Below are 24,205 nucleotides of genomic sequence, written 5' to 3'. Positions count from 1 at the left end.
AGGGGCCACAGGCTAGAATCTGAGGGCAGCCTCTAGAAGTTGAGGGTGGCTCTGGATGATAGCTAGCAATAAAACAAGGACTTCAGTTCTACACCAAAAGCAACTAAATTCTGTCAACAACCCCATGAGCTTGGAAGCAGAGTCCTCTTCAGAGCCTCCAGTTGGGGACCTTAGTCCCAGCTGCTATCTGGATTTCAGCCTTGTGAGAACCCAGGCAGAAAACCTAGCCAACCTGGACTTCTTGTCCTAGATAACTGTGAGCTAATAAGTGGGTATTGCTCTAAGCCACTAAGTTTTTGTCATCTGTTACACAGCATAGATAACTAATACGGAATTTGGTAAAGATTGGAAATCCTACCATGTCCCTGAGCTATTTAAAGCTCCAGCTTCTCCACACTACCCGCCGAGGGCTCCAAATGGCATTGTTCCGGATTCCTGTCGTAACTTAAAGGGAAACTTTCACAATGTCCGGAGCCCTTGATGTCCTGCAAATGAAGGAGGAGGATGTCCTTAAGTTCCTGGCAGCAGGAACCCATTTAGGTGGCACCAACCTTGACTTCCAGATGGAACAGTATAACTATAAAAGGAAAAGTGATGGCATCTACATCCTAAATCGGAAGAGGACCTGGGAGAAGCTTCTCCTGGCAGCCTATGCCATTGTTGCCATTGAAAACCCTGCTGATGTCACTGTCATATCCTCCAGGAATACTGGCCAGAGGGCCGTGCTGAAGTTGGCTGCTGCCACTGGAGCCACACCAATTGCTGCCGCTTCACTCCTGGAACCTTCACCAACCAGATCCAGGCAGCCTTCCGGGAGCCACGGCTGCATGTGGTTACTGACCCCAGGGCTGACCACCAGCCTCTCACGGAGGCGTCTTATGTTAACCTGCCTACCATTGCTCTGTGTCACACAGATTCTCCTCTGCGCTGTGTGGACATTGCCATTCCATGCCACAGCAAGGGAGCTCACTCAGCAGGTTTGATGTGGTGGATGCTGGCTCGGGAAGCTCTGTGCATGCGTGGCACCATTTCCGGTGAACACCCGTGGGAGGTCATGCCTGATCTCTGCTTCTACAGAGATCCTGAAGAGACTGAAAAAGAAGAGCAGGCCGCTGCTGAAAAGGCTGTGACGAAGGAGGAATTTCAGGGCGAATGGACCGCCCAGCTCCTGAGGTCACTCCCACTCAGCCTGAGGTTGCCGACTGGTCTGAAGGCGTGCAGGTGCCCTCTGTGCCTATCCAGCAGTTCCCTACTGAAGACTGGAGAGCCCAGCCTGCCACGGAAGACTGATCTGCAGCTCCCACTGCTCAGGCCACTGAATGGGTAGGAGCAACCCCTGAATGGTCTTAGGCTGTTCTTGCGTGGCCTCTTAAACAACATATAAGATTCATGGAAAATAAACATTGAGTTTCTAAAAAAAAAAAAAAAAGCTCCAAATACTGTGGTAAGAACACTAATGACCACCATAGGCCCCTACCTCACACCTCACCCAAAAATCAGTTTCAGGTGGTTTAACAAGTAAACCTGAAAGGCAGAACTATGAAACATTTAGAGAGCAATACAGAGTAGCATTTTAAAGCCCCAGGGGCAGGGACATCTTAACAACACATTAAAAAGCACAAATCAAAAAGGGAAAGAATGGACTCATTTCATCGATGTATTTTTAGACAAATGAAAACTAAGATGTTTGCACTAATTAACTGCCAGTAAAGACAATTCCAAAGGATATATTTCACATCAAAGAGAAATTACCACAGAAGGAATGTTTAAGATGCAAGAAAACATTGTTGAGTAGAGAGCCTGGGGAATATCTGGGGAAATCTAAGCCCAGACCCTGACCTGGCTTCACGTTCTGTTCTTGTGGTCTACAGAAGTCACAAAGAAAGCAGGTACTGCTATTACTGGAGTTTCAGCTCATCGTGTGGTCAGAATCTATAATTCCTGTTGTGATGTGTGCAAGCGTTATTTTGAATGGCACCTGACACAGTTTGGTGGTCCAGGTCATTACTGGCAAATCAAGAGTCCTGTTTCAGCCACAAAAGCAAGTACCATCGCAGCCGCGTTACAGGCAAGTATGAGTTTTAGGTAATGTGGACCCTACACTATATCGTAACCGTGAGACCAGTTCAAACTGACAAACCGTTGTGTAAGTTGCTACTGGTGATGCAAAGCCAGAATTGCCCAGTGTGCGCAAGAGAAAACGTTTTAACCGCCTGTTAACACTGCCAACCTGGTAGACCAGGTGGGTGGGCATCAGCTGGGACTAGTTACAGATGCCATAAAAGCTCGACCTACCCCAGATCAGAGAGACAGATTGGAGCACTGCCTCCTGCCTCCTTGCCATTGACTCGCAATAAAGCTTGCTTTTCTCCAAAAGCCTGTGCCATGGTATCGGATAGCGAGCACACGGCTCAGGAACAATTTGCTGGCCTCATATTTAGCCAAGTGTATATGGCACAACTGATTTTAAAATAATGCTTTCCGCCGGGTGCAGTGGCTCATGCTTGTAATCCTAGCATTTTGAGGGGGCCAAGGTGGGTGGACTGCTTGAGCCCAGGAGTTCCACACCAACCTGGGCAATATGGCAAAACCCCATCTCTACAAAAAATACAAAATGTAGCCATGCATGGTGGTGTGCACCTGTAGTCCCAGCTACCGGGGGAGCTAAGGTAGGAGGATGCTTGAGCCTGGGAGCTAGAGGTTGCAGTGAATAAGTCACACCAGTGCACTCCAGCCCGAATGACAAAGCAAGACCTTGTGTCAAAAATAATAATAATAGGGCCAGGCGCGGTGGCTCAGCCTGTAATCCCAGCACTTTGGGAGGCCGAGGCGGGTGGATCACGAGGTCAAGAGATCGAGACCATCCTGGTCAACATGGTGAAACCCCGTCTCTACGAAAAATACAAAAAATCAGCTGGGCATGGTGGTGCGTGCCTGTAATCCCAGCTACTCAGGAGGCTGAGGCAGGAGAATTGCCTGAACCCAGGAGGCGGAGGTTGCGGTGAGCCGAGATCGCGCCATTGCACTCCAGCCTGGGTAACGAGCGAAACTCAGTCTCAAATAATAATAATAATAATAATAATAATAATAACAATGCTTTCAATTCCCTTTTATTGCATGTATCACAACAATTTTCTGTTAACTAATATGATGTTTTGACTTTTGGTCTTAGTATGTTTTAGTACAAATATTCTGGGACGAATTTTTCATCTGAGAGACAAATTATTCAGTTGATCCAAAATGTCTAGGGTCACCACCATGAGAACAGAAATTGAATATATGAATTCCAAAGCAGTAGAGGAAGAGAAAATAAAATGAGAAGAAAAATAAACAATCTGGACTGGGCCCGGTGGCTCACACCTGTAATCCCTGCCTTTGGGAAGGCCAAGGCAGGCGGATCACGAGGTCAGGAGTTCGAGACCAGCCTAGCCCACATGGTGAAACCGCATCTCTACTAAAAACACAAAAAATAAGCCAGGCATGGTGTGGGCACCTGTAATCCCAGCTACTTGGGAGGCTGAGGCAGGAGAATTGCTTGAACCCAGGAGGTGGAGGTTGCAGTGAGCCAAGACCACGCCACTGCGCTCCAGCCTGGGCAGTAGAGCGGGACTCTAACTATCTCAAAAGAAAAACAATCTGAACAAAGCTACAAAAAGAAAGAAAAGGTAGAGTACCCATGGGGCAAACTCAAAGAGTGGAGACCCATCCCCCACTGTTACGTTGAACGTAACGGCAACTGCCCAGGCCTGGTCACTGCTCTGAACTTGACCTAGAGAAAAGATCTTCCACCTGCTGCCTGCTCCTGGTCCTTCAGGTTGCAGAGTTCATGCTGCCTTCTCAGAGAGGCCCTGGGTTTCAAGGCGGCTGGAAGGTCAGGAAACTTCCCTGGGCCCATTTCTAACACCACTGTCTCCAGAGTTCTCTTAGGAAGGAAGAAGAGAGACCAGCCAGTGGGCCCACAACTCGTACCATGGTCCCCGTGCTCAGCATTTCAAGATGGTTCCACAGTCATTCCACGAGGCAGGTGTTCAACAAACTACAGGAGAAAGAAGTTGAGGCACTTGAACCAAGCCCCCCAGAGCTGGGACCGGAGCCCACATCAGGGGTCTCCAGATTCTTTCTCTGAACCTGGCTTCTGCCATTCTAGGTGGAGATCTGGCTGTCGCAGGTAAGGAAGGCTGCCAGGAGGCATTTTTCGTCTCCCTCTCCTTCTTCTCCACCCCTGCCCGCCCGAGCCCCCCACCTCATGTCTGACTTTCACCCAGGCAATCTGAAATTACACATTGTGTAGGCTAAGCCTGGATGATGTGTCTAATGTTTCCAACTAAGTCGGTGCAATAATGTCCTTTTCTGTGGCTGGGAGCTTGGGACAATGCAGGCTCCCCAGCCAAGCCACAATGCATGAGGTAGCAAGGACGCGTCTCCATCTATCAGGAAATGAGCCCCTGCAGCCACAGTGGAAAGTCTATGAGACCTGGGCACTTTTGGCTCCTAAAATCTCTTGTGGAACGCTGAGATTTGTTTCACGAGCAGGAGGGGAGCTGGGAGGGTATGAAAAGGAAACCAGGGATTAAGATAACCCTCTACAGGGCAGGCCATCGCTCTCCTCTTTCCTGTTGAGCAAACATCTGGGTTCTGGCACGGCCGTGGGGCAGCTCTTCCTGAAACTGTCAGCCTCACGTCTCCGGAAGCTCCTGGAGCAGCTGGATGGTGGGAGCAGAAGGAGAGGTCAGGGAGTTTCAAGGCCTGCAGAAATCTGGGTGCCACTACACCCCCAAAAGCAGTGGGGAGCAGCTGGAAGTGTTCGGAGCAGATGGGGAGTGGGCAGGGCCAAGTGGTAGCCTCAGCTTCCCACCACCTCTTCAGAGGATGTGCTGGATGAGGACACATGGAAGCTAGACGTGGGGGTCCCAGCGGAGGGGGTGGCAGGACCAGTGGGAGCTTCCCCTTGTTTCAGGCACCTCCCACTCCATTGAGATCTGGCCCATCTTGATACCTCCCACACTGCGCTGCGAGCCACTGCCAGGCATCAGTCCCCTCACCCTGCAGATGGGCACACAGAGATGCCGTGCCATACAGCCACAGGAGAGCAAAGGTCACATATCCTGTGTGCTGCGCTCAACAATTGGTCAAAATCTTTCTATTGTGACGGCCCAGGCAGAAAAAGAGAGTCACATCACTTAGGTCATGTGCTCAGAGATATTTCCCAGTGTCCCCAGTGGGCAAGCCTCAAGCACACAAGGACAGGCCACCACCTAGGCGCCTCCCTAGGAATCTGTCACAATGTAACGTGGGGAGAGACCAGGCAGAAGAGCCGCATCACCTGGATGCTGGGTCCTGAGATATGTCACAAGGCTCTCTTAAAGCAGCACCCCGGCTCCTGGTGGCTGGTCTTCCCCTGCCAATGCTCTTGGCACATCCTTGCCACATGAACCTTCCCAAAACACCACGTGCATGAACCACCACCATCCCTTCCCCCTCCATCCCACACTCTAAACCCTTCGAGATGAACTCTGAGCACGTCCACTTACTGGCTCCTGCACCAGGCAGATGAGAATCCTGAGACTCAGAGAGACTCTCTAACACCGCAAAGGCCCCACAGCTGGCCAGCGAAACCACTTCCCTCAGCGATGAAGCCAGAAGGGAAACACAGGTCTGTGTGAGCCTCTCAGTCACCCTCTCTCCCTCGCACCCACAGGACCAAGCCCCTGACTCTTCACCTGGATGTCAAGGTCCCTGTCACACTGACTAGTCCTCCTACCCTCGTCCTTTACGCCAGCCTGTCACTCAGGCCAGGCCAGACCAGTCTCCCTGCTCCTCAGACTCATCCCCACTGCTCACACAGGGACCCCTCCAGGAATGCATCTCCTTCTTCGTTGTAGCCGGTTTCTAAGATGGCTTCCATATTCCTCCCCGCTGGTACCCACACCCTTGTGTAGTGCCCCCACCCACACTTAATAAGATCGACCTCCGCAATGAATAGAAATGATGGGGGTGTGATTTTCCAGGCGAGATGGTAAAAGATGTTGTAGCTTCTTGGATCATGTGCTCTGGGGAAAATCAGCTGCCATGTTGTGAGGACACTCAAGCATTACCGTGGAGAAGTCTTGGCTGCCAGGCGCTGAGGCCTCCCACCAGTTTGCCGAACACATGAGAATACGCATTTGGAAGCAGATCGTTGGCCTTACCTCTGCAGGCCCCCATCAGGACTCAGGGTCTCTCCTCCCACAAGGTCCCAAGGCCACATGCAGCCTGCACTCACCCATCAGGCCCCACTCCTGCCATGCCTCCCAGCCACCACTGCCATCCAGGCCTCCCCAGCCTCCCCAGCTAAGGGGCAGGAGCTTCCTTCCAGAGCTGAGCAGTCTGAGGCCAGTGTCCTCCCACTCTGGGTCTCGGTTCCCCACATAACAGGAATCAAAATAACGACAGCCCTGACCCAGGTCACAGCATGTGCTTGGGGTGGCATACCTGAGTGTCCCTGCTCAAACACAGAACCTTCCTTCTGACCACTCACGCTGTTCTCTGTGGGATGGTATTAGTTTGTTCTCTTGCTGCTAATAAAGACATACCCAAGACAAGGTAATTTATGAAGGAAAGAGGGTTAATTGACTCACAGTTTCACATGGCTGGGGAGGCCTCACAATCATGGCAGAAAACAAAGGGGAAGTAAGACCCGTCCTCCATGGCGGCAGGCAAGAGAGAGCATGTGAGAGGAACTCTCCTTTATAAAACCATCAGATCTCATGAGACTCATTCACTACCACAAGAACACTACAGGGGAAACTGCCCCCCACCATGATTCAATTATCTCTACCTGGCCCCTCCATCCTGACACGTGGGGATCATTACAATTCAAGGCGAGATTTGGGTGGGGACACAGCCAAACCATATCAGGGATTTCAACCCTGGAGAAAACAAAAGGGTCAAGCACTGTTTTTTCTGCAGAGTGTTCACCGTGGCCATCAGACACAGCAGAGCCAGGAGGACTGTCCTTTGACCTGAGGCTAAGAGACTGCTGTGACCCCTCATCACAGGTCAAAGTCTGCACCCAGGGCTCCCGTTGGAGGCGCCTCATCCCCACTAAGAGCCTGCCACAGACTAGACATGTTGGGCTGCACGGACCCTGCATCAGGGCAGCCATCTTTACCAGCAGCAAAACGCCCTCGATGACAGAGCCTTGGCAGGCTCCAGTCTTGACCCTGGCTTTCACATCTGTGAGGTTTCGTTATAATTTAGGATTTCCACCAGATGGATGATTCTAAGTTCATTCACTTGTGCCACGAACACTTATTGAGCATCTACTGTGTACCAGGTGCCGTGGACAGGGATGTGTGTGACTCACAACCTCATTAGGGCACACAGAGTCTGTCCACCACTCAGGATCATCATGATGCTGTTCTGGAGACTCCGCATGAGAGCCCCCTGGGTCACTGAGGGAGGAGACACAAAACAAGAAATTCACAACCCAGGAGAGACCCACCATCCAGGACGGGGGCCGGCAGCACCCTCACCCTGAAATAACTGCCTGCCAGTGATGCTGGTTCCCGTGTGGATGCAGATCTAGGCGGCCTGATGTGGTGAGACCCGACCTGGGAAAGTTGCATGGCGTCGAGGGATCGATTCCCAGCCCTGCCACTCATACTGTTCCACCTAGACTAGGACATCGTTCTCTTGTAAATCCAGTTTCCCAGCCCTGAGAAATAGGGCCAGGAACCTGCTGGGGGGTGAGGAGAGTGGATAGAGTCTGATTACAACGTCTGTGTGTGGGCTGGGTGGCTCAGCCCACACACTGATGGAGAAGGTGCCGCCAGGCTGAACAGAGAAAAGGAGAACCCCTGGGGCACAGGCAGGCAGCAGCTGCCCAGGGCTGGAAAGGACAGGATGGCAGAGGTGGCTGACTGCGGCAAGCCAGCAACGGCATCTTCTAAGCAGTGGGCAGGATTCAGCCTTGGGGTCCCCTCAACAAGGACACTGATGTGACTTGGCTCTGTGTCCCCATCCAAATCTCATGTTGCACTGTAATCCCCAGTGCTGGAGGAAGGCCTGGTGGGAGGTGACAGGGGCATGAGGGTGGATTTCCTCCTTGCTTTTCTGGTGATAGTGAGTTCTCCCGAGATCCAGTTGTTTAAAAACATGTGGCTCCTCCCGTTTTCTCTGCCTCCTTCTCCAGCCATGGAAGACACGCCTGCTTCCCCCGCACCTTCTGCCGTGATTGTAAGTTTCCTGAGGCCTTCGCAGCCACGCCTCCTGTACAGCCTGTGGAGCTGCAAGCCAATTAAACGTCTTTTCTTTGTAAATTACCCAGTCTCAGGTATTTCTTTATAGCAACGTGGGGATGAGCTAATACAGTCACCCCGCAGTTCTGAGGGCAAACCATTGGGCAAAAGCTGATGCCAGCATCGAAAGCCCCAGGACAGCCCAACAGCTTTACATCTGTTCTTCACAGGCGGCAGAACAGCTCTGGTCAACAGCTGCCCACGTGTACAAGGGCAGCCGTGACAGGGACAGCCTGGCCAGCTGCTGGTGGCCACAGGACATGGGCACTGCAGGGCACTGTAGACAAAAGTGAATTCACACCAAAGTAACTCACAACGGATCACAGACCTAAATGTAAAACCTACAACTACAAACCCGGAGGAAAATAGAGCAGAAAAGAGAAGGACAGAAACAGAATCAGAATCCGGAGGGAGCCAGGTCTCATTTCTGCAGCTTGGAGGTAGGCAAGGGTTCTTAGCTAGGACTCCAGAAGCACAAGTATAAAAGAAAACAAGCAGAAATTAGACCTCATCAAAATAAAAGCACATCCTCAAAAGACACTGCGAATAAAATGAAAAGACAAGCCAAAGGCTAAGAGACAATATTTCCAAATTACGTACATTATAAATATCTCTCATCCAAAATACAGAAGAACTCTTACAAGTCAGTTATAAGATAAGCAATGCCTATTATTTAAATACACAAAATTTGAACCGACCCTTCACCAAGGAAGAAAACAGACAGCAAGTAAGCAACCAGATGGCAAACTGAAAAGATGGTCAACAACATCAGAGAGTCGGGAAAGGCAAATTAAAACCACCATACACTTATTAAAGGGGATAAAATTTAAAACTGACAATAGCAAGTGTGGACAAAGATGTGGAGCAACTAGAACTCTCATACCTTGCTTCTGGGAACCTAACGTGATGCACCCATGTCGGGAAACAGTTTGGCAGTTTCTTATAAAGTTAAATATACAATTAACATAAAATCCAGCGATCATCCCACTCTGGCATGTACCCAAGAGAAATAAAAACATATGTGCACACAAAGACCCAGATACAAATGCTTGCAGCAACTTTTGCAAACATTTTTCCTTTTTTTTGAAACATTCTACTTTTATTCGTAGTAGCCACAACTGGAAACAACCCAAATGTCCACCAACTGGTGAGTGGGAAAGCGGGCTGTGGCAGACTCACACGACCCAGCCTTCATGCAGTGTTCACGCAACATTCAGCAGTAAAAAGGAACCACCTACAGGTACACGCAACCACATGGGTGAATCTCAAATGCGTACGACACGTGATCGGGCCACATGAGAGAGCTTCACATTACACACTTCCATTTCTATGGCATGCTAGAAAACCACAGGAATGAAAAGCAGGTCATTGGTTTCTAGGGGCTGGGGCAGAGGCAGGTGTTGCTGGCCAAGGGGCAGCACTGAAGGACTTCTGGGAAACAGGGCTGTCCTGTGCCTGGCAGTGGTCATGGCACGATTATGTCTTTGTCAGAAGTCATCAAACTGTAAAAAGGGCCACTTTTGCTGTGGGCTAATTATGGCTCAATGACACCCCACCAAAAATATAGTCACCCACTGTCCTCATCATTGAAAGTGATGACATTGAAGGAAGAGGCGGAGCATGCCCTACGTGGCAGACATGCTGCTGAATGACAGAGGAGTCGCATTCCCTGTGCTCAGGTACCCAGAGGGCTCTCTCCATTTTACAGGTGAGTAAACGGAGGCCTGGAGGTGCCAGATCACCCAGTGCCACCCAGGAAGGCTGGGATGGAGTTGGGACTTCCACCCAGACGTGACTGCAGCGTCACCCCCCAAACCACTAAGGCTGTCCTGGGAGAGACCCTGGGCATCAGCAAGTTCCTCCTTCTCCTGTTTTCCAGAGGAAAGGATGAGACGTCAGGGAGCCCAACCCAGCCAGGCTCACGAAGAGAGGGACAGAATCAGAATCCGGAGGGAGCCAGGTCTCATTTAGCAATAAACACTTCCTTATGACAACCTTGGGAAAGACCCCAAGACGTGGCTGGGCACAGTGATTCACGCCTGTAATCCAGAACTTTGGGAGGCCCAGGCGGGCGGATCACAAGGTCAGGAGATCAATACCATCCTGGCTAACACAATGAAACTCTGTCTCTACTGAAAATACAAAAAAAAAAAAAACTTACCCGAGCGTGTTGGCCTGTAGTCCGAGCGACTCGGGAGGTTGAGGAAGGAGAATGGCTTGAACCAGTGAGGCAGAGGTTGCAGTGAACCAAGATTGCACCACTGCACTCCAGCCTGGGCAACAGAGCAAGACCCCATCTCAAAAAAAAAGAAAATAGAAAAAAAAAAAGACCCCAAGGCATGACAGGAACAAGGCCGTACACAACACAGGTGCACCAGGATGAGCCCCGCCCCTGCCCTCAGGAAGCTCCCAGTCCCATTTGGCACCAGGTCACCTCCTAGACCCTGGACACTCCTGGGCCAGACACGCCCAGGATGCAAACACCTCTCCACAGTTCCCTCCTGAGAGTGACCCTGGGACCTTGGTAATGATGGAAGCTGGGGGCTCCCCATGGCGGGGGCGGGGGGCCTGGGGCTACAGCAGGGAGGGAGGGGGACCCATGACATGGCTCAGGCCTGTCCAGGAGGGATTCCAGCCCCAGGGAGAGGGCGAAGAGAGGAGCACCGTTTCCACGCCGGAGAAGCAGTGAGTTCACACTGCATTCCCTGACATGCAGGGAGAAGCAGGAGCTGGTGGGTGAGTCCCGCACCAGACCTTTCTGGGCTGGCAGCAGGATCTGTACACCCCACCTCGGTTCTGACCAACAGCTCTGGAGTCAGAAAATGCAAGTGCTCAGCTCTTTAGCCCAGGAATTCCGGGCCAGCCAGCACAGCCCTCGGGAACACACGTGCAAGGTGCCCCACCTAGGGGCAGGAATGCGGATGAGGCCTTTGCACCACCAGGCAGGTCTGAACACCTGGGGAGGAGACCGCCCCCTCCGTCTCTCCGCACATCCCACCCCGGCTTCCCATCCTGGCTGGGCGACCTGCCAGCTTCTCCGTGCCTCAGTTTCCTCATCTGGGAGTTGTGGGTTGCAATCCTATCTACACCCCAGTCTCTAATGGACATGGTGTATGCAAAGTACATCTCCGTAGGCCTGGCATGGCTAGGAGCCATGTGGCAGCCAGCCCACAGTTGCCCTTGGGAACATGGGACAGCCCACTGCCTGGAAATTTGGTGGCTCTGGGATTGGTCAGACATCTTCCGTGGAAAGCCAGGCAGCCCATGCTGAGACACGGTGGCCCATCAAGATATCGCGGTCTGGGAACCTTTCCGGGGCACCCCTGGGCAGCTGGGCCAGTGCCAGGGACCTCGGCCAGCTCACGCCAGGAGACTCCCCTGCCAGGCTGCCTGTGCCCTCCTCGGGCAAGGCCTGACCTAGACACCCAGAGGGAAGGGGCTCTGGGACAGCAGAGGTGGGGAACGGCCTTCTGGGCCTCTGTTTAGGACCAGCACGATGCTGAGAAGACCCCCAGGACAAGAGCCGGCAGGGACCACAAGCCGACAGGTCTCTGACATCCAAAGACCTCCAAAGTCAGGAACAGATACAAACGCGTCGAAACACGGTCACAGGGGAACACGACACCGGAGGGAAGCCACGCTGATGGAAGGAAAGCTCGGCTCTTTGGAAACATGGATGGAAAACTCCAGAAGACAGAGACCCTTATTTATGAGGTGCCCCAATCCCTGAGCAGGCAGGATATGGAGGCCCCCACCCACCCAACTTCTGCAAGCCGCATTTCCTGGGATTGGAAGGTACTTCCCCACTGACGCCCCGGGAGCGTCCTCTGCAGTAGGGCGTCTGAGTGACAGATGGGACCACTGAGGCTTACGGAAGTCACGTTGCCTCTCAAGGCCACAGCGCCAGAAAAGGCAGAGCCAGGACTAGAACGTAAGATCCTGATTCTAGCACTCCGACTCTCTCACTGGCCCTCCTCTCTGCATCATGCAGATTCTACCTTCCCAGGAAACCCCCACACCCACCCCATCACCGCCCTCGAGGCTCCCACCCAGGAAGTGGGTTTCTGGAAGGATAGCAAGGTTCATCACGTTGAATGAACACTTAGATTCTTTCTTCCATTAAAAAAAGAATTCAGTCGGGCGTGGTGGCTCAAGCCTGTAATCCCAGCACTTTGGGAGGCCAAGGCGGGTGGATCACGAGGTCAAGAGATCGAGACCATCCCGGTCAACATGGTGAAACCCCGTCTCTACTAAAAATACAAAAAATTAGCTGGGCATGGTGGCGCGTGCCTGTAATCCCAGCTACTCAGGAGGCTGAGGCAGGAGAATTGCCTGAACCCAGGAGGCGGAGGTTGCGGTGAGCTGAGATCGAGCCATTGCACTCCAGCCTGGGTAACAAGAGAGAAACTCTGTCTCAAAAAAAAAAAAAGAATTCATTATTTTTATTATTATTATTATTATTGAGACAGGGTCTTGCTCTGTCATCCAGGCTGGAGTGCAGCGGCACAATCTCAGCTCACTGCAGCCTCAACCTCCCAGGCCTCAAGCGATCCTCCCACCTCAGCCTCCCCTAGTAGCCAGGACCACAGGCACACACCACCACACCCAGCTAATTTTTGTATTTTTTGTAGAGACAGAGTCTCACTATGCTGCCCAGGCTGGTCTCAAACTCCTGGCCACAAGTGACCCACCTGCCTCGGCCTCCCAAAGTGCTGGGATTACAGGTATGAGCCACTGCGCCCGGCAAAGAATTCTATTGATCTATTCTAACTGTGTTGGAGTAGAGACTGATCAGTATTATACGTCGTACTATTTCCTGGGCCCACCATAACCCAATTACCGCAGGCGGCTTAGAACTGTGGAAATTCTTCTCTCACGGCTCTGGAGGCAGAAATCCAAACGCAAGTCAGCTGGGCTGGGTCTGCTGAAGACTCCCAGGGAAGGTCCTTCCTTGTCCCTGCCAGCTTCTGCCAGTGCCTGGCATTCCTTGGCTTGTGGGCGCGTCACCCCAACCTCTGCTTCCACCGGTGCGTGGTCTTCCCAGCCTGTGTCTCTGGGTCTTTTCTTCTTATGAGAACACCAGTCATGGGGTCAGGGCCCAGCCTGCTCCAGGATAACCTCCTCTTCACTTGACTACGTCTCCAAAGACCCTAACTCCAAAGAAGGTCACATGCTGAGGCTCGGAGTGGACGTGAATTTTGTGGGAATATTATTTTTTTTAATTAACAGATAATGTACATATTTAGGGGACATATGTGCTATGTCAATACATGTAGATGATCCCATTTCAACATGTAATGATCACAGCAGAGTGCCTGGGAGGTCCCTCACCTCAAACATGTATCTCTTCTTTATGTTGGCAAAATTCCGATTCTTCTCTTCCAGCCATTTTGAAATACATAATAAATTAGGCACTACAGTCCCCCTACTGTCCCATAGAATACTAGAGCTCGTTCCTTCTGTCCAACTGTAATTATGCACCCATTAACCAGTCTCTCCCTATTGCCCCTCCCCATCACCCTTCCCATTCCCTGGTAACCACTATTCTACTCTCTGCTTCGGTGAGATCACCTTTGTTTTAATCTCGCACTTGTAAGTGAGAGCATGAGGTATTTGTCTTACAGGGCCTGGCTTCTTTCACTTACCATAGTGTCCCCCAGCCTCGTCCACTTTCCTCAAACGATAGAGCTGCATTCTTTTTTATGGCTGTATAGTATTCCATTGTGTATATGCACCTCATTTTCTTTATCCATTCATCCATTGATGGACACGCAGGTTGACTCCAGCTCTTAGCTATCGTGAGTAGCACTGCAGTGGGACTGTGGGTGCAGATGTCTCTTTGACATGCTGATTTCCTAGTCTTTGTATATCTACTCACGAGCGGAATTGCTGGGTCATATGGTAGTTCTGCTTTTAATTTTTTCAGGAATTTCCATACTGCTGTCCACATGGCTGCACTGTTTGACATTCCACTAAGAGTGGGTAAACGTTACTTTTCCCTGTATCCTCACCAGCATTTGTTGTTTGGTTGTTTTTGTCTTTTTGGTAATTTTATTTCTATTTTAAGTGGCATAATATCTCATTGCGGTTTTGTTATTTAGTTTCGGTTTCTTTTCTTTTTTTGAGATGAAGTCTCGCTCTGTCACCCAGGCTGGAGTGCAGTGCCGTGATCTCCGCTCACTGCAATCTCCGCCTCCTGGGTTCAAGCAATCCTCCCACCTCAGCCTCCTGAGCAGCTGGAGTTACAGGCATGCACCACCACACCCAGCTATTTTTTGTATTTTTAGTAGAGACAGGGTTTCACCAGGTTGACCAGGCTAGTCTTGAACTCCTGACCTCAAGTGATCTGCCTGCCTCAGCCCCCCAAAGTGCTGGGATTACAGGCATGAGCCACCACACCCAGCCCTCATTGTGGTTTTCATTTACATTTCTCTGATGGTCATGATGTTGAACATTTTTTCATATGCCTGTTGGCCCTTTGTATGTCTTCTTTCGAGAAATGTCTATTCAGAATACTTTCCCATTTTTTAATCTTATTTCAATATTTTTCTGTTGAGTTGTTTGAGTTCTTTATATGCTTTTGTTGCCGGTGCTTTTGAAATCTTAGCCATAAAATCTTTGCACAGACCAAAATCCTGAAGTGGTTCCCCTGTGTTTTCTCCTAGTAGTTTCATAAGAAGTCTTTAATCCATTTTGAGTTTTTTGTGTGTATGGTATAAGGCATGGGTCCAATTTTTGCATGTGAATATCTAGTTTTTCCAGCACCATTTATTAGAAACTGTCTTTTCCCCAATAGATGTTCTTGGTGCCTTTGTTGAAAATCAAGTGGCTGTAAATGTGTGGATTTGCCTCTGGACTCTATTCTGGTCCATGTGTCTTGTGTCTGTTTTTAGCCGGTACCATGCTGTTTTGGTTACTACAGCTTTGTTGTATATTTTGAAGTCAGGTAGTGGGATGTCTCCAGCTTTGTTCTTTTAGAACCAGATTGCTTTGGCTATTGGAGTCTTTCGTGGTTCCATATTGACTTTCAGGATTGTTTTTTCTATTTCTGTTAAGAATGTCATCGCTATTTTGATAGGGATTGGGCTGAATCTGTAGATCAGTTTAGGTCATATGTGGGGACATTATTGACCATTATTTCTTCAACCTAAAAGGTCATTGCTGGCCAGGCACAGTGGCTCACACCTATAATCCCAGCACTTTGGGAGGCCGAGCTGGGTGGATCACCTCAGGTCAGGAGTTCAAGACCAGCCTGGCCAATATGGTGAAACTCCGTCTCTACTAAAAGTACAAAAAGATTAGCCAGGCATGGTGGCAGGCGCCTGTAATCCCAACTACTTGGGAGGCTGAGAGAGAAGAATTGCTTGAACCCGGGGGGCAGAGGTTGCAGTGAGCTGAGATCATGCCATTGCACTCCAGCCTGGGTGACAGAGCCAACTCTGCCTCAAAAAAAAAAAAAAAGTTAATTTCCTTCTTCCGATTTTAAAAGATATTATCGCCGTGGGTCCCTGAAAGTATCATGGACACAGGCTCTGTGCATCCTGGAGGCGCCACCCCATCTTCGTCCAGCCCAGCACATGGCACCTTCTCCTGGCACACAGCAGGTACGCACCAGACCGCCTTCCCACAGGAGTCCCAGCAGGTAGAGAGGTGTCCGCCGGCCAGGGCTTTCTGCTCCCCCCAGCCCCCACCGTTATCACCTGCACCTCCTCCCAGGCGCTGGGTGGGTAATGTTCTTTGCTGTAATCTGCTCCTTCCCAGGACGCCTTCCCACTGGCCGCCCTGCGCAAACAGCCCCACTCTGGCCGCCACCCGCCCGGCTCCAGACTCCTGATATGAATGCGGAGGTTAGATTTTCCTTGACATCCATTTAATTTTTCAAATCGCAATCCAGTTACCAAGCACGTTGGCACCTGGGCCCGGTTCCACCACGACTTGGCACGGCCCACGCAAGCTGCTGGCAGTGATGGATGCGTGCCCCTCGGCACACCCCCCACCCACCCAGCCGCAGCCGCGCCAGCCTCGGGACCTCACGCAGCCAGCCCCCGGCAGCTGCGAGGCCCGAGTGCCAAGACGCAGAGCCGGCTTTTCCGAGCGCCGGGATCCGGCGGGGCGGGCTTCCCAGCACGGCCTCTGGGAAACGTATGCAAGGCCTCTTGTCTGTCCGTCCATCCGGCCGGCCGGCCATCAGGAGTGAGCTGCTAGGAGGGCCTGGGGCTGAGCAATTTCACGTTTTTTCCCACCCACCTGGCCTCACCCTCCCTCAGCCTCGTTGCCAAAACGAAATCGCTTTAAAAAGCAAATGTAACAGGCAAGGCAGAGGCTCTCAGGGCTGGATGGAACTTGGCCATCAGAGGGTCCCGTTCACTCGTGGGACAGTTGGGGACACTGCAGCTGGAACCAGGAGGCTGAAAAGCCAAGACCAGAGACAGGGTTTGGGCTGTCAGAGGGGACAGTCGCTCCACAGTTCTCAGGAGCGTGGGTGCCAGGCAGCGGGTCTGAATCCCAGCTCTGCTACTCGTGAGCTCTGGGACTCCAGGCAAATCACTTCACCTCTCTGTGCCTCAGTCTCCCCATCCACAGAGTGGAACCCACGCAGCAACTGCCCCCCAGGCTGTTGTCAGGACGATGGTGTCATCAGCGGGCAGGGAGAGGCGGGCCCTGAGCAAGGCTGGACGGCCACTGCACGGGGTACAGAACCCCAGAATGGCAGGGTCCCTGAGGAAGGTCAGAGGCAGACCCCTGCAGCAGAGGAGGCACAAAGGCCAGGCCGGGCTGCGCTCCCCAGTGAGGCCAGCACCCACGTCCATGAACCCGGCTACCGAGAAGTGCCGTCTGTCCGCCAGGCACCGTCTGGTGCTAGGTCTCTGGGAAGGACTCCAGCTCCTGACTTGTGGGCACTGGTACAAGGTACAGAGTCTGAAGCCCAAGGGGAAGTCAGAGCCCTCCGGACAGGCCCAGAGAGGGAATGTGTGTGGCCCAAGGCGCCCAGCCCAAGGACTCAGACCAGGTGTGTGCCCTCCTCAACCTCACAGCGGATAGGGCTCCCAGGCAGAGTCCCTCCCGTGCCTGCCTTCCTTTTGAAAAGCCTGAAGCGCCATCTGATCAGCCCTGGAAAGTCCCCTAAATGCCTCTAAATGGGAGGTGGGGGTTCAACCTCTCACAAACAAGTGTGCCTGAGACCCTCAGGTGAACCACTCAGCAGAGGCATGGGCCGGAGGGACACGGCCCTGGACAGCTTCAGCTGCCCGCACAGCAGCCCCTGACCACGCGGCCGCTAATCACTCTGTACATGGCTGGTGATAAGCTGTGGGTTTTTTAAACGTATTTAATTTTAATTATTTTAAATATAAAAACTGAAGCCCAGCTGGACTCAGAGGCTCACGCCTATAATCCCACCACATTGGGAGGCTGAGGCAGGCGGATCACCTGAGGTCAGGAGTTCGAGACCAGCCTGGCCAACATGGAGAAAACTTGTCTCTACTAAAATTACAAAATTAGCCAGGTGTGGTGACGCATGCCTGCAATCCCAGCTACTCGGGAGGCCGAGGCAGGAAAATCACTTGAACCCGGAAGGCAGAGGTTGCAGTGAGCCAAGATGGCACCATTGCACTCCAGCCTGGGCAACAAGAGCAAAACTCTGCCTCAAAAACAAACAAACAAACAAAACTGAAGCCATAATTGGATTGTTTGCAACTCAAAGGATAAGTATTTGAGGGATGGATAGCCCACTCCCCATGAGGTGCGAATTTCACATTGCATATTGAATCTGAACTTCTCATGTACCTCACAAATGTATACACCTACTATGGACCTGCAGAAAAATAATTTAATGTTTAAAAACTGAAGCCATGCGGAGTGGTTTCTTGTTTGACACAACTTTATTGCCTAGGTAGGACATTCAACATGTAGTGTCTGAAGTAAGAGGTGATCTCAATGTAAAAATACTGGATTTTTTTTTTTTTTTTTTTTGAGACAGAGTTTCACTCTTGCCCAGGCTGGAGTGCAATGGCATGATCTCAGCTCACCACAACCTTCGCCTCCCGGGTTCAAGTAATTCTCTTGCCTCAGCTTCCCAAGTTGTTGGGACTACAGGCACGCGCCACCACACCCAGCTAATTTTTGTATTTTTAGTAGAGACGGGGTTTCACCATGTTGACCAAGATGGTCTCGATCTCTTGACTTGGTGATCCGCCTGCCTCGGCCTCCCAAAGTGCTGGGATTACAGGTGTGAGCCACCTCACCCCACACCCCAAAAAATACTGGATTTCTAAGATTAGTACATACAAAAGAATGCAAAATATCCTAATAATGTTAATATCGATTATATACTAATTCAATATTTGGGGTGGATCGAGTTAAATAAAATGTGATTAAAATTCATTTCACCAGTTTCCTTTTACCTTTTTAATGTGGCTACTCAAAAATTTTAAATTATCTCTGTGGTTCGCACGACAAATGCTGCCCAACTTATGAGGGGGTTATGTCCCAACAAACCCATCGTACACTGGAATTCTTAAGTGGCAGATGCATTGAAGCCACCTAACCTACTGAACCTCACAGTGCAGCCTGCCCCCCATGGGTGCCCAGAGCACTGCCATTAGCCTACAACCGGGCAAAATCATCTCACACAAAACATGTTTTATAATGTTTACTATTTCATGGGATTTACTGATGTTCTGCTGAACGCATATGGCTTGCACACCATTGTGAAGTCAAGAAATCCTTACGTTGCATCCTAAGTTGGGAGCCATCTGTCTACAGCTGATCCCCAAACAGCACGGGTTTGAACTTCGAGGGTTCACCTAGACGCAGGTTTTCTCCTACCTCTACCACTCCTGAGGCACCAAGACCAACCCCTCCTCCCACTCCTTCTACTCTTCCCCCTCCTTCCCCCCCTCAACCCCTTAACCTCCCTCTCTTCCTCCTCCCTCCCTCCCCCTCCTCCCCATCCTCTTCCTCCTCCCTCCCTCCCCCTCCTCCCCATCCTCTTCCTCCTCCCTCCCTCCCCCTCCTCCCCATCCTCTTCCTCCTCCCTCCCTCCCCCTCCTCCCCATCCTCTTCCTCCTCCCTCCCTCCCCCTCCTCCCCATCCTCTTCCTCCTCCCTCCCTCCCCCTCCTCCCCATCCTCTTCCTCCTCCCTCCCTCCCCCTCCTCCCCATCCTCTTCCTCCTCCCTCCCTCCCCCTCCTCCCCATCCTCTTCCTCCTCCCTCCCTCCCCCTCCTCCCCATCCTCTTCCTCCTCCTTCCCCTCCCCCTCCTCCCCATCCTCTTCCTCCTCCCTCCCTCCCCCTCCTCCCCATCCTCTTCCTCCTCCCTCCCTCCCCCTCCTCCCCATCCTCTTCCTCCTCCCTCCCTCCCCCTCCTCCCCATCCTCTTCCTCCTCCCTCCCTCCCCCTCCTCCCCATCCTCTTCCTCCTCCCTCCCTCCCCCTCCTCCCCATCCTCTTCCTCCTCCCTCCCTCCCCCTCCTCCCCATCCTCTTCCTCCTCCCTCCCCCCTCCTCCCCATCCTCTTCCTCCTCCCTCCCTCCCCCTCCTCCCCATCCTCTTGCTCCTTCCTTCCCTCCCCCTTCTTCCCTCTCCTCCCACTCCTCCTCCCCTCATCCTCCTCTTCCTCCTCCCTCCCCCTCCTCCCTCCTCTCCCTCCAGCTATCCTCTCCCTCCCCCTTCCCCTCCCCCTCTCCCTCCTTTCTCCTCCTCCCCCTCCTCCTCTGCCTTAGCCTCTTTGATGTAAGATGACAAAGATGGAGACCCTTATAATGATCCACTTCCCCTTAATGAATAGTAAATATATTTCTCTTACGATTTTCTTAATAACATGTTCCCACTTTATTGTGAGCACACAGTATGTCATACCCATAACATAGGAAATACACTGCTGCTGTTATCAGTGAGGCTTCTGGTCAGCAGTTGTAGTTCGTAGTTCAGTTTTGGGGGAGTTGCAAGTTACATACATGTTTTCACTGCGTGTGGGAGGGGCTCACGCCCCTAACACGTGCATCATTTAAGGGGAAACGGCATGTTGATTGGGCCCCAGTGTTTTCGGGCCTTTGCTGATTGGCTGCTTTTGAACATGCCTGTAAGGGTCATAACAAACACAGCAGAACCCTCACGGAGTACCCTGAATGTTCCCAGCACCCTGACAAGATAGGATCCACTGACCCCTCCCCGGGCTCAGAGACATGGAGTAACTTGCCCAGGTCACACAGCAAGGCCTTGGGGGGCCTTATACCTACCTAGGCGGAGGCCCTGGGAGGGCGCCCGGCCTCCTCTCCTCCCGGCAGCCCCTCAGCCTGGATTTTCCCCGGGGGTGAGGGGCCTTTCTCGGTTCCTAAAACCAACAGTGAGTCCAAGCCCAGGAGCGCCTCCTCTGGCTACTGTCTACTGGAAGCAGCCGGGGAAGAGAAGCGAGACCAGAGACTGCAAACCTTGAAGGCCGGGAAAGGGAAGCGGGGAGTGGACCAGCAAGGAGGGGCATGGGGGGGGCCCAAGGGAGGGAAGGGGAGAGGGGGCGGGGGGGGCTGTGGAGGGGTGCCCAAGGGAGGGAAGGGGAAGTGGGCTAGCGGGGAGGGTTGTCGGAGGGCAGCTGGGGGAGAAAGTGAGGGGCTCCCAGGGATAGAAGGCCCTGAGCCCCTGCAAGGCCAGCAGGGAGGGCAAAGGGAAGTAGGAGGACCCCACCCCTCACCCACTCGGCAAAGGACTCGGGCACCTGGCATGCACCCAACTCCGAGCTCAGTGTTGGGGTGCAGTGGTGGGTGGGCCTCAACCTCACAGAGCTGGCATCCAGCAGCAGCAGGGACAGGTGCTGGCCACCCTAACCGTCCAGCAGAATGCCATCAGGGTACAAGGTCACGGAGCTCTGGGCTCAAACTCCAGCTGGACCCCACTGTGTGCCCCTGGGCTGCAGCCCGCTGGCATGGAGAGAGACCTCGAAGACGCAGGGAACTCTGGGGCTGCCCCACATGGCAGAGGAGATTCAGAGGCCTCCACAGAGCACACGGGGAGGCTGGCTCTGGCCCCAGCACCCCACACACCCAGTCTGGACACTTCCTTTGCTCAGCAGGGTCAGGGCTGCACGCGAGATTTCACCGGCTCTGCAGCCAACCGCCGTCTCAGCAGACCACTGATGCCGCCCACTGCTGCCTCTCACAGGGAGCTGACTCGATCTGCCCAAGGTCCCTGAGCTGGCAGGAACAGATCAGGGTATTCTGGACCCCCTACCCTCACCCCACCGCCATGGGTCTAGAAGATTAAAAGAGAACTTCCCCAGGAAGGCTGCCGAGACACATCCAGCCCCGTTTCTGAGATCACAGGCAAGGAGCCCAGAGGCAGGGACAGAGTGACGAATGCTCCTTCGGGGACCCAAATGCCTCCTGCTCTGGGTACAAAGTGCTGCCCTATCATCCACCAAAGCAGAGAGGCCTGCTGCAGGGTGAGGGCTCCGGAATGTTTGCAGGACGCATAGCAGAGCTAGCAGTCAGCTGAGGCCAGGCCGGGAGGAGGCCGTACACCAGGGTGGGCAGGTAGGGAGCTGGCGTGAGGTCAAACCCTCCATGCAGAAACAGGGTAAACAGTGGCCCAAGACCAGCCCTTGGGTGGCATTCTTCATGGCCCAGCACAGGTAACAGCAAACTATGACCAAGAGGAGGGAAGGCACTCGCCAGGAGGGAAGGCATTGGCCCTGGGTCCTCCAGGGACTCAGAGTCAAGACACTGGACTCCCAGCACAGTGCTCCCTCTCTCCCAAGCGTCGCCTGGGCCTGGCTGTCCCCGGAAACAAATGGAACCTTGAGCATTTGAAGAGTATTCTAGCTGCCCCGTAAGGCTGGCTGCTTGGAGACGCTCTCTCACGATGGGATGATGTGCACGGATGTGGGACCCTGCCTCAAACCGGCTGTGTGACCTGGGGCAAGCCATTTATGGGTATGAGCCTCAGTTTCCCCACCTGGAAAAGGGACACGAATTCCAACCACCCCAAGCACATGTACAGTTCCAATGAGATAAGAATCAAAGCACCCACTGTGTGCCAGGCACTGGGTAGGGGCTTTGCACGTGGTCTCTGTTGTCTGTGGCACACCCTTTCCATGTTAGGGATGCAGAAACCGGCACATGGAGAGGCCACCTTGCCGTCAGCCACACCCTGAGGTTTAGGGTTAGGGCTGGGGTTAGGGTTAGGGTTAGGGTTAGGGTTAGGGTTAGGGTTAGGGTTAGGGCTGGGGTTAGGGTTAGGGTTAGGGTTAGGGTTAGGGTTAGGGCTGGGGTTAGGGTTAGGGTTAGGGTTAGGGTTAGGGTTAGGGCTGGGGTTAGGGTTAGGGTTAGGGTTAGGGTTAGGGTTAGGGTTAGGGTTTCTGCAAGGCCAGAGACTGCAGGCTCAAGCCCTCTGCAATGCAGGGCCTCCAGAGGCTTCCAGAGGGCATGGGACCCTTAACCTGCCTGTGAGCCCCTCAGAGCCCAGGGAGGACACGGAGGATACAGTGGCAGAGAGACCAGGGCTGATCCGAAGGCTCCCTGGGGTGGGAAAGGGTGACTGAGCCTGGATCCATTTTCCACATGGGTCCTGAGCACACCACTGTTCACTCCAAGTTCTCGGCCAGGTGGGATCATGATCTTCTTTCATTCTCCAGGCACGGGCTCCCACTGCCATCTGAGAGGCACAGCCCACACGGCGCCTCCCCAGAGTCCCTGGGGATCAGGCTCAGACAGATGGGCAGGGCCTGACTCCCCCGAGCTGCCCTCCACCAGCTGCTTCTGCTCCTGTTCTCAGGCCCAGCTTGCCCCCTGCCCCTCGCTGGGCACCCCAGGGTCATGGTGGGGGCAGGCGCTCTCAAAACCCTGGGCTCAGGACAACCTGCATTGAATAACAGTCTGCTGCTCCCAGGGCCCCTGTGCAGGGTGGCACCATCTCCCTCCCTCCAGTGCCTCTGCCAGGCTCCCAGGGCCCCCCAACCAAAACCACCAAGGCCACGCCTCAGTGGTACAGAGTGGTCCAGTGCCAACCTTTCACCAGCTGCCCAAAAATCCCAGGGGAGGTGATCAGCTGGGCTTGAGGACAGCCACTCCCAGGCAGGGCACCTCCTGCCTCTCAGGGTCACAGTGTCCTGGTTGGGACCAGGTCACACCCCTTCCCTAAAGCTGAGTGCCCGCATGTGTATGATGCGGATGAGAAAACCTTCTCTTTATGGAAGAAAATCTACAGAGAGCCCTGAGCAGGAGCCTGGCACGGATATAACATGCACCCAACAGCTGCTGCCACTTCCTTCCTTGGGTTAAAGCAGCTCAGCCTTCCCTTCCGCAGCCCGGCCCCCTCAGCCTGTGCATAGCTTTACCCGCTGCACGTTTGGAAAGCGAGGCTCAAGACTGAGACCAAAGGCACACAGGGCGTGTGCATGCTTGAGCCTTACAGGAGCGTGCCATGTGCTATGGGCATGCATGCCCAGGCATGTGCGTGTGGGGGGGGGGGTGCAGAAGCACTTATGTCCATGTTTGTATAGGTGTGTTGTACATGTATGTGCATGTGGGCAAGTGTATGTGTGGCTCATGCCTGTAATCCCAGCACTTCGGGAGGCCGAGGCGGGCAGATTACCTGAGGTCGGGAGTTCTAGACCAGCCTGACCAACATGGAGAAACCCCATCTCTACTAAAAATACAAAATTAGCTGGGCATGGTGGCGCGTGCCTGTAATCTCAGCTACTCAGGAGGCTGAGGCAGGAGAATCATGTGAACCCAGGAGGCAGAGGTTGCAGTGAGCTGAGATTGCACCACGGCACTCCAGCCTGGGCAACAAGAGTGAAACTCCGTCTCAAAAAAAAAAAGAAGTTCCTTAAATTAGAACCATGTTGGAATATGTCACACTTATTGCTGCCATGATTATAGCAGTGGTCACTTTTGGGTGCCTCGTGAGTGCCCAGCCAGGCACTTGCCCAATG

The 24,205-nt window shown here is 52.9% G+C and overlaps 1 pseudogene; it reads left to right on the top strand.

Annotated features, from left to right (window-relative positions):
• Positions 1–116: 116 nt before the first annotated feature.
• LOC101049132 (small ribosomal subunit protein uS2-like) lies at positions 117–2,259 on the top strand (annotated as a pseudogene).
• The last annotated feature ends 21,946 nt before the right edge of the window (positions 2,260–24,205 follow it).

The sequence above is a fragment of the Saimiri boliviensis genome, chromosome 6 (assembly GCF_048565385.1).
Source record: "Saimiri boliviensis isolate mSaiBol1 chromosome 6, mSaiBol1.pri, whole genome shotgun sequence".
In the NCBI taxonomy this organism is placed as follows: domain Eukaryota; kingdom Metazoa; phylum Chordata; class Mammalia; order Primates; family Cebidae; genus Saimiri; species Saimiri boliviensis.
This window is presented reverse-complemented; position numbering and strand designations above follow the sequence as displayed.